General features: G+C 47.9%; 1 pseudogene; it reads left to right on the plus strand.

Annotated features, from left to right (window-relative positions):
• Window positions 1-1,208: 1,208 nt before the first annotated feature.
• Window positions 1,209-1,279, plus strand: LOC118649419 (annotated as a pseudogene).
• The last annotated feature ends 6,624 nt before the right edge of the window (window positions 1,280-7,903 follow it).

The following is a 7,903-nucleotide window of genomic DNA, read 5'->3' on the forward strand; positions in this document are numbered from 1 at the left end:
TAGAGAAGCATTTGCCCAAGTTCAGGTTTATTTTTCCCTCTGATTTTTGGGCTTGCCTCATCATCCACTGCGTTAGTCATTGTTTCTCTGCATAATTGCTCAACAGCCCTCCACACCTCCTCTAACTGCCACTGTCTGGAGGGGATCGTCTCAAATATGGCTGCACATTGGAGTCACCTGGGAGCTTCTGAAAACTGCTGAAGCTTGGCAGTTCCCCAGACGAGTTTGATCTCATCCCCGAGTGTCTTAAAGTTCCCAGGGGTACAATGTACAGGAAGTCCGAGTGGGTGAGCGAGCCTTCCACCGGAATAAGAGGAAAGCTTTCAGGCGCTGAGTGTGGGTCCCACAGGGCAGAGGCAGTGCAGGCTTTCAATAGCATGACATCAAAATACCAAAATACCAACCTTGGTTCTTGGTTAGTGTGCAGATGGAGCCAGTAAAAACCCACCCCATGCGGAACTTCAAGCCCTTGGGAAATAAGAAGGGACAATACTTGCCAAAACCGGTTTGGCTCAGTGGATAGAGCGTCGTCCTGTGGACTGAAAGGTCCCGGGTTCGATTCCGGTCAAGGGCATGTACTTGGGTTGCGGGCACATCCCCAGTAGGAGATGTGCAAGAGGCAGCTGATCGATGTTTCTCTCTCATCGATGTTTCTAACTATCTCTCTCCCTTCCTCTCTGTAAAAAAATCAATAAAATATATTTAAAAAAAAAAAAAAAAAAGAAGGGACAATGCTATCCTTACACGTGTCTGTGCTTATGTTCACCAGGACTTTTCCTTTTATTTAGCAAATGTTGTGAGCACTTACTGTGCGCTGGGGATGCAAATGTGCACCCCTGATGAGAAATCCTAAGAACGGCCTGTGCTCTTGCTGGGATGGGGTGTACAGCAGCCATCGTAAAGAACACACCTAATGTTAGGTGTTATGTTAAGTGGTAAGCATTGCAGGGAAGGAAAAAGCAGACCAGGGGTATGAGTTTCAGTTGTGGCTCTGGGCCGCAACTGTTTAAAAAGATGGTCAGGCCCTAACCGGTTTGGCTCAGTGGATAGAGTATCGGCCTGTGGACTCGATTCTGGTCAAGGGCATGTACCTTGGTTGCGGGCACATACCCAGTAGGGAGTGTGCAGGAGGCAGCTGATCAATGTTTCTCTCTCATCGATGTTTCTAACTATCCCTCTCCCTTCCTCACTGTAAAAAATCAATAAAAATCGCTTCTCGGCCTTTTGGCTAAGATCAAGTGTAAAAATCAATAAAATATATTTTTTAAAAAAAATGATAGGCTGAGGCTCATCAAGCAGGTGACCTTTGATCAAAGACCTGGAAGTAGTGGCGTGAGCCAGCTGTGCTAGAGGAAAAGCAAGGAGGTGCGTCATAGGAAGGAGGATAAAGGTGGCAACATCCTTAGGGGGTGCAGGGGGGAGAGTCAGGCCCTCTGGGACTTGTTGGTCCTTGTCATCAGGACTGTGGCTTTCACTCAGAGTGAGAGGAGTCATCAGAGGGTGTGAGCAGAGGAGGGGCAGTGTCATGTTCAGGTTTCTAAAGGGTCTGAAAGGGACCCAGCGAGCAAGCAGGGAGACCAGTGAGGAGGCCGCTGCAAAGCCCAAGGAGTGGCAGAGAAGGAACAGAGAAGGAGTGCGGTGTCTGCCTTTTGAAGGCAGAGTCAAAAGTGTTTGCTGGCAGGCTGGGTGTGAAGTGCAACAGCAGAGCAGTCCAGAGGGATTCTAGCCGGGACTTGTGGCCTCAGCCGCTAGAGGGTGGAGTAACCACTGTGTTTGTTAAGGTTACCATCTCATTTTAATTTTAATTTATGAGGCGACTAAACGAAGACATGGCTTGGCCAATGCCACTGCAAGAAGATTGTATTTCCCACGCTGGGGCACGAGGTTTCGGCCAGGAGGCAAAAGGAGCAAGGGGACGCAAGGCCAGAGTCATTGGGAGTTCAGTACCGGGCAGGGCAAACCGTTCAGGAATGGCTAGTTTAAATCATGCCAGTGGCTCAGGGCCTGAGGCTGTCCGAGTTGTCTGGCACGGGGAGGGGAATGCTGATGTGGCACTGAGAGTTGGGTCAGGAGGTGGCAGAGGTGTGGGCTCTGGATGGGTTGTTTGTATGTGAAAGGCATAAGGAGTGGGAGCCTGAGCTCTAAGAATTGGCTAGACCTGGGAGGGGTGGTGTCTTCCCAGTCAGCCAGGCCACAAGGCCAGAGTATCAAGAATACTTAAAGTAAGAAAATATAGCTAAAATAATTAGCCCTGCCCTAGCTGGTTTTGCTCAGTGGATAGAGCATCGGCCTGCTGACTGAAAGGTCCCGGGTTCGATTCCGGTCAGGGGCACATGCCCAGGTTGCCGGCTCGATCCCCAGTGGGAGGCATGCAGGAGGCAGCCGATCAGTGATTCTCTCTCATCACTGATGTTTCTATCCCTCTTTTTCTCTCCCTTCCTCTCTCTGAAATCAATAAAAACATATTTAAAAAATAATAACAATTGGCCCTATGATGAATGGATGCTGAATAGATAAATCCAGAATCTAAGAAAACACAGAACAGGTACATATACCAGCTGCTGGAAAGATATACCCTTAATCCCCCAGTGGCCTGACCTATAGAAGTGTATTATTCATTTACATCAAGTCCAGTTGGCACAAGGTGGGTTGGGGGCTCTGCTCCATCAGTCGTCAGGGACTCAGCTGGTAGGAGCTGTGCCATCTTTAATCTGTGCCTTCCGAGATCGCCCTGGGCAGGTAGAGAATCAAGTGATGGGTTTCCGTGGGCCAGGTCTGGAAGGGGTGACAGTGCTTCTGCCCATTCACATGTCCACACCCAGCTGCTGGGTGCCCAGAGGACAGAGAAAGAGATTTGGGGAACCACACATCAGTTCTGAGGGGCAACAGATGTGGACGGCACAGGTCTGAGGGAAGAGCAAGACATGTTAAGCTTGAGATAAATACACTGTAGACTCCCAAGGGGTAATGGGTTGTATATGGCTCTGAAATTCGGGGAAAGATCTGGACTGGAGATACAGAGTTGACAATTGTCAGCATCTAGATGGGTCTTTAAAACCACGAGATAGGTCCTGACCGGTTTGGCTCAGTGGATAGACCGTCGGCCCTCAGACTGAAGGGTCCCGGGTTCAATTCTAGTCAAGGGCATATATCTTGGTTGTGAGCTCAATCCCCAGTAGGGGCGTGCAGGAGGCAGCTGTTCAGTGTTTCTCTCTCATCAGTGTTTCTAACTCTCTATCCCTCTCGCTTCCTCTCTGTAAAAAAATCAATAAAACTCTATTAAAAAACAAACAAACCATGAGATAGAATGAGATCACCAAGGTGAGGGTAGGTGGAGGGGCCCGGCCCTCCAACATGAGCAACTCCTAAACAAGAGGAGGAATCAGTAATGGAGACAAAAGGAACAGCCAATGAGGTCAGAGGTGGGCGAGCAAGCTGGTGTCCTGAAAGCCATGTGGTGACAGTGACTTTAGGAGAAAGAAGAGTATGTCAATGACACAGAGGTTGACCATGGGTACAACTCTGTGAAGGTCGCCTCTGACTTTGCCGAGAGCAGCTTCCACGGAAGGGTAGGGGCAAAGTGGGTCCTGGCAGGTGTAGGAGAGAAGGGAGAAAAGAGACAAAACAGGCAGCTGGCAGGTTTTGCTGTAAGAAAAGCAAATAAACAGGAAATCACTGAGAGGGAAAGTAGTCACAAGGTTTTGGAGGGTTTTAAAGGCAAATTATTTTATACTATCATGTGACAAGGTTTTTTTATTGAGATAAAATATATATAATGTGAAACAGCCCCTGAGAGGTTGAAATGGCCCCTGTGAGGATGTGACAGCCCCTGTGAGGTTGCGACGGCCCCTGTGAGGCTGAGACGGACCCTGTGAGGCTGAGACAGACCCTGTGAGGCTGCGACAGCCCCTGTGAGGTTGCAAGGGCCCCTGTGAGGCTGAGACGGACCCTGTAAGGCTGAGACAAACCCTGCGAGGCTGCGCCGGCCCCTGGGAAGCCAAGAAAAATACCACATGATCTCACTCATTTATGGATAATAAAGACCATTATAAACTGATGAACAAAAATAGATACAGAGGCAGAGCAGCATTGAACAGACTGTCAAACTACAGTGGGAAGCCTGGGGAGGGTTGGGGGGGTAAGAGATCAACCGAAGGACTTGTATGCATGCATATAAGCATAACCAATGGACACAAGACACTGGTGGGTAGGGGAGACCAGGGGAATGTCAAGTGGGGGGAAAGGAGACATATGTAATACTCTTTGTAATACTTTAAGAAATAAAACAAAATTAAATTTAATATATATATATATATATATATATATATATATATATAATATAAAACTTAACACTTTAATCATTTTAAAGTGGCAATTCAGCGGCATTAAGTACATTCACAGTGTTGTGCCACTATCATCACCATCCATCTCCAGAACTTTCTCATCATGCCAACCAGGAAATTCTGTCCCCATTGAACACTAACTCCCCTCTTCCCTCCCCCGCCCTTGATAACCTGTAATCTACTTTCTGTCTCTATGCGTTCGATGGCTCTGGGTACATCATATAAATGGAACTGTACAGTATTTGTCCTTTTGTGACTTCACTTAGCCTGTGTCAGAATTTTCTTCCTTTTTAAAGTGGAAAATATTCCACTGAATGTTCATATCACATGGTCATCCATTCACCAATCAGCCACTTGGGTTGCTCCTATGTGCTGGCTATTGTGAATATGCTGCTATGAATATGGTGTACAAATATCTCTTTGAGACCCTGCTTTCATTTCTTCTGGGTTTATACCCAAAAGTGGAATTGCTGGGTCATATGTTAATTCTATCTTTAATTTTTTGAGGAAAAATTTTACAGTGGCTGCACCATTTTCCATTCCCACCAGCAGTGCACAGTTTCACCAGAACTTTTGTTTTTTTTAAAAAAAGAATAGCCATCCTGCCCTACCCGGTTTGGCTCAGTGGATAGAGCGTCGACCTGCAGACTAAATGGTCCCAGGTTCAATTCTGGTAAAGGGCACATGCCTGGATTGCAGGCTCGATCCCCAGGGGGGGTATGCAGGAGGCAGCCGATCAATGATTCTCTCTCATCATTGATGTTTCTATATCTCTCTCCCTCTCCCTTCCTCTTGTAAATTAATAAAAATATATTTAAAAATAAAATAAAATAATAGCCACCCTAATGGATGTAAAGTGATGTCTCATTGTAGTTTGGATTTGCGTGTCCCTAATTAGTGATGTTGAGCACCTTTTCATGTGCTTATTGTCCACTTGTATGTCTTCTTTGAGGAAACATCTATTTAAGTCCTTTGCACATTTAAAAATTGTGTTGTTTTGTTGACTTTTATTCTGGATATTAACCCCTTATAAGATACATGATTCACAAATATTTTCTCCCAGCTCATGGGTTGTCTTTTCACTGTGTTGATAATACAGTAGCCCCACCCCCTTATCCACGGGGATACATTCCAAGACCCACAGTGGATGCCTGAACCCTCTGATGGTACCAAGCCCTATATGTACTGTTTTTTCCTACACACACACACACCTTTTCACCTGGAGGGAGCACTTTACGGCTTCTCTGTGGAAGATCTGAGTGGCAGCATCGCGACTCTCGCTCTTTGGGGCCGTTACCAAGTAAAATAAGGGTGACTGGACACAACCCTGCAACACCACAACAGCCCACCTGGGACTGAGACGGCAGTAAGTGACTAATGGACGAGTGGGACAGTGCAGGGTTTCATCACACTGCTCAGAATGGCACACAATTTACAACTCGTGAATGGCTTATTTCTGGAATTTTCTATTTAATATGCATTTTCGGACTAAGATTATCCAAGGTAACTGAAACCACAGGTAAGGCGGTACTGCTGCATCTTTCGATGTGTTAAGCCCAGATTTCAGGATCCCCAATAGACCACCAGGGAGCCAGCCGAGTCCGATGCAAAAGCAGAGAGTCTTTATTCAAGCTAGCTTGGGCTCCCCGTCAGCCACACTCGCCGACGCAGCGGCAAGCCGAGAGAGCGCGAGAGCCCTGTGGGAAGAGGGGCTTTATGGGGGGTTGGAGTAAGGGGAGGAGAGATGACTGTGGGCCCTGCTGATTGGCCAGGTGCAAGTCGGGGTCTGTTACACAGGATGTGGTTGTGTCTATGGCGTGCACGTCCCTTGATTGTCATTGGTTAGTTTAAAGAAATCCTGGGTGTGGCTAGCAGAGGCTTGGGCTTCCGGGAAGAAGCTCCTTGCCGAGCACATGGCTAAGGCTACTGCCCAAAAATGGAGGATTCAGGGTAAGATGGAGGGCGTAGCCCTCGCCCTTTCAGATGCACAGATCAAATGCAGCCTCTCCAGACGTCTGTACGCTCCCGCCCAGGCTCCTCGGGCAGCATGAACAGACAAGGTTCATAGCTGGCTTCCAAAGTTTGGGATGGGAGGACCCAGGCCCTCTAAACAGGAAAGCAGGTGACTGAGAAAGCTGGATATGCTGGTAACCCCCTTAACTCTTGAAGTGGGCGTGACCCCACATTACCTGTGAAGCCCCTGGGGACTGCTACTGAATCAAACACAAGAGCAGAGAGGCCAGAACCTGGGAAGGCGAGTCATATGCCTCAAACAAACACTGGGAGTGAACACACTTCTGTGGGCACAAGTGTGGCAACAGATGAAGCTCGGGAATCCAAGTCACGTACAATTTGGTGGCAGAGAGGAGTTAGAGACCCACTGCTGGACCAGGGCTCTTAGAGGCCTCCACACTTGCATGGATGTCCCTAGATCCCAAAGCACTTTCATATTATCTTTAAACCTTATAGAAACCTTATATGTAAACATTCCTATCCACACTCCACCAGTTACCTTAGCGTCCACTGAACTTGGAATTGAAAACTCTGCTTTGAATCTCAGCCCCCTGATTGAATGAATAGCTGAGCCACCACACAGGCACTTTTGCAAGGCTTGTCACCTCCGTTTGTAAAATGTGTGTGAGAAGGCAAACTCAAAGACTACAAAAGCCCCTACTTAGCTGAGCCTGGTAGGAGCCCTCTACCTGGCTTGCAGACTGCCACCTTCTTGGAGGGGGAGAGAGAGAGAGAGAGAGAGAGAGAGAGAGAGAGAGAGAGAGAGAGAGAGGACTCTCTGGCATCTTTTATAAGGGTACTGATCCCATTATGAGAACTCAACCACACTAAGTACCCCCATCTTGGACTTACAACCTCCAAAACTGAGAAATTTTCTGTTGTTTAAGCCACCCAATGCATGGTATTTTGTTATGTTGGCGTGAGCAGACTAAGATAACCCCTAAACACCACAGCATGCATCTACTAATAATAAAAACATTCTCCTACATCAGTGGTCGGCAAACTGCGGCTCGTGAGCCACATGCGGTTCTTTGGCCCCTTGAGTGTGGCTCTTCCACAAATACCACATGTGGGCGTGCACGTACAGTGCGATTGAAACTTCGTGGCCCATGTGCAGAAGTCAGTATTTTGTGGAAGAGCCACACTCAAGGGGCCAAAGAGCCACATGTGGCTCGCGAGCCAGTTTGCCGAACACTGTCCTACATCATCACACCAGGAAAATTAGCAGTTACTCCATAATATCCAATATCCTATCCAAAGTTAAAGTTTCCCTAACTGTCCCAGCTGCTTTTAAAATTTTCAACCAGAATCTAGGCAAGGTTCACACATTATATTTAACACTAGAGGCCTGGTGCACAAAACTCGTGCATGGGTAGGGTCCCTAGGCCTGGCTGGCAATCAGGGACCAAAGGGGGTGGGCTGGCAGGGTGATGGGGGCCCCCACTGGCACTCGCCTTGCTTGGCTGGCCTGGCACTGCCCACTCACCAGCCCCAACCCCAACCACTGCCGGTTGGGGCCTGAGGGCTGGGGGAAGCTCCTGCATTGA

The sequence above is a fragment of the Myotis myotis genome, unplaced genomic scaffold, assembly GCF_014108235.1.
Source record: "Myotis myotis isolate mMyoMyo1 unplaced genomic scaffold, mMyoMyo1.p scaffold_m19_p_29, whole genome shotgun sequence".
Classification (NCBI taxonomy): Eukaryota; Metazoa; Chordata; class Mammalia; order Chiroptera; family Vespertilionidae; genus Myotis; species Myotis myotis.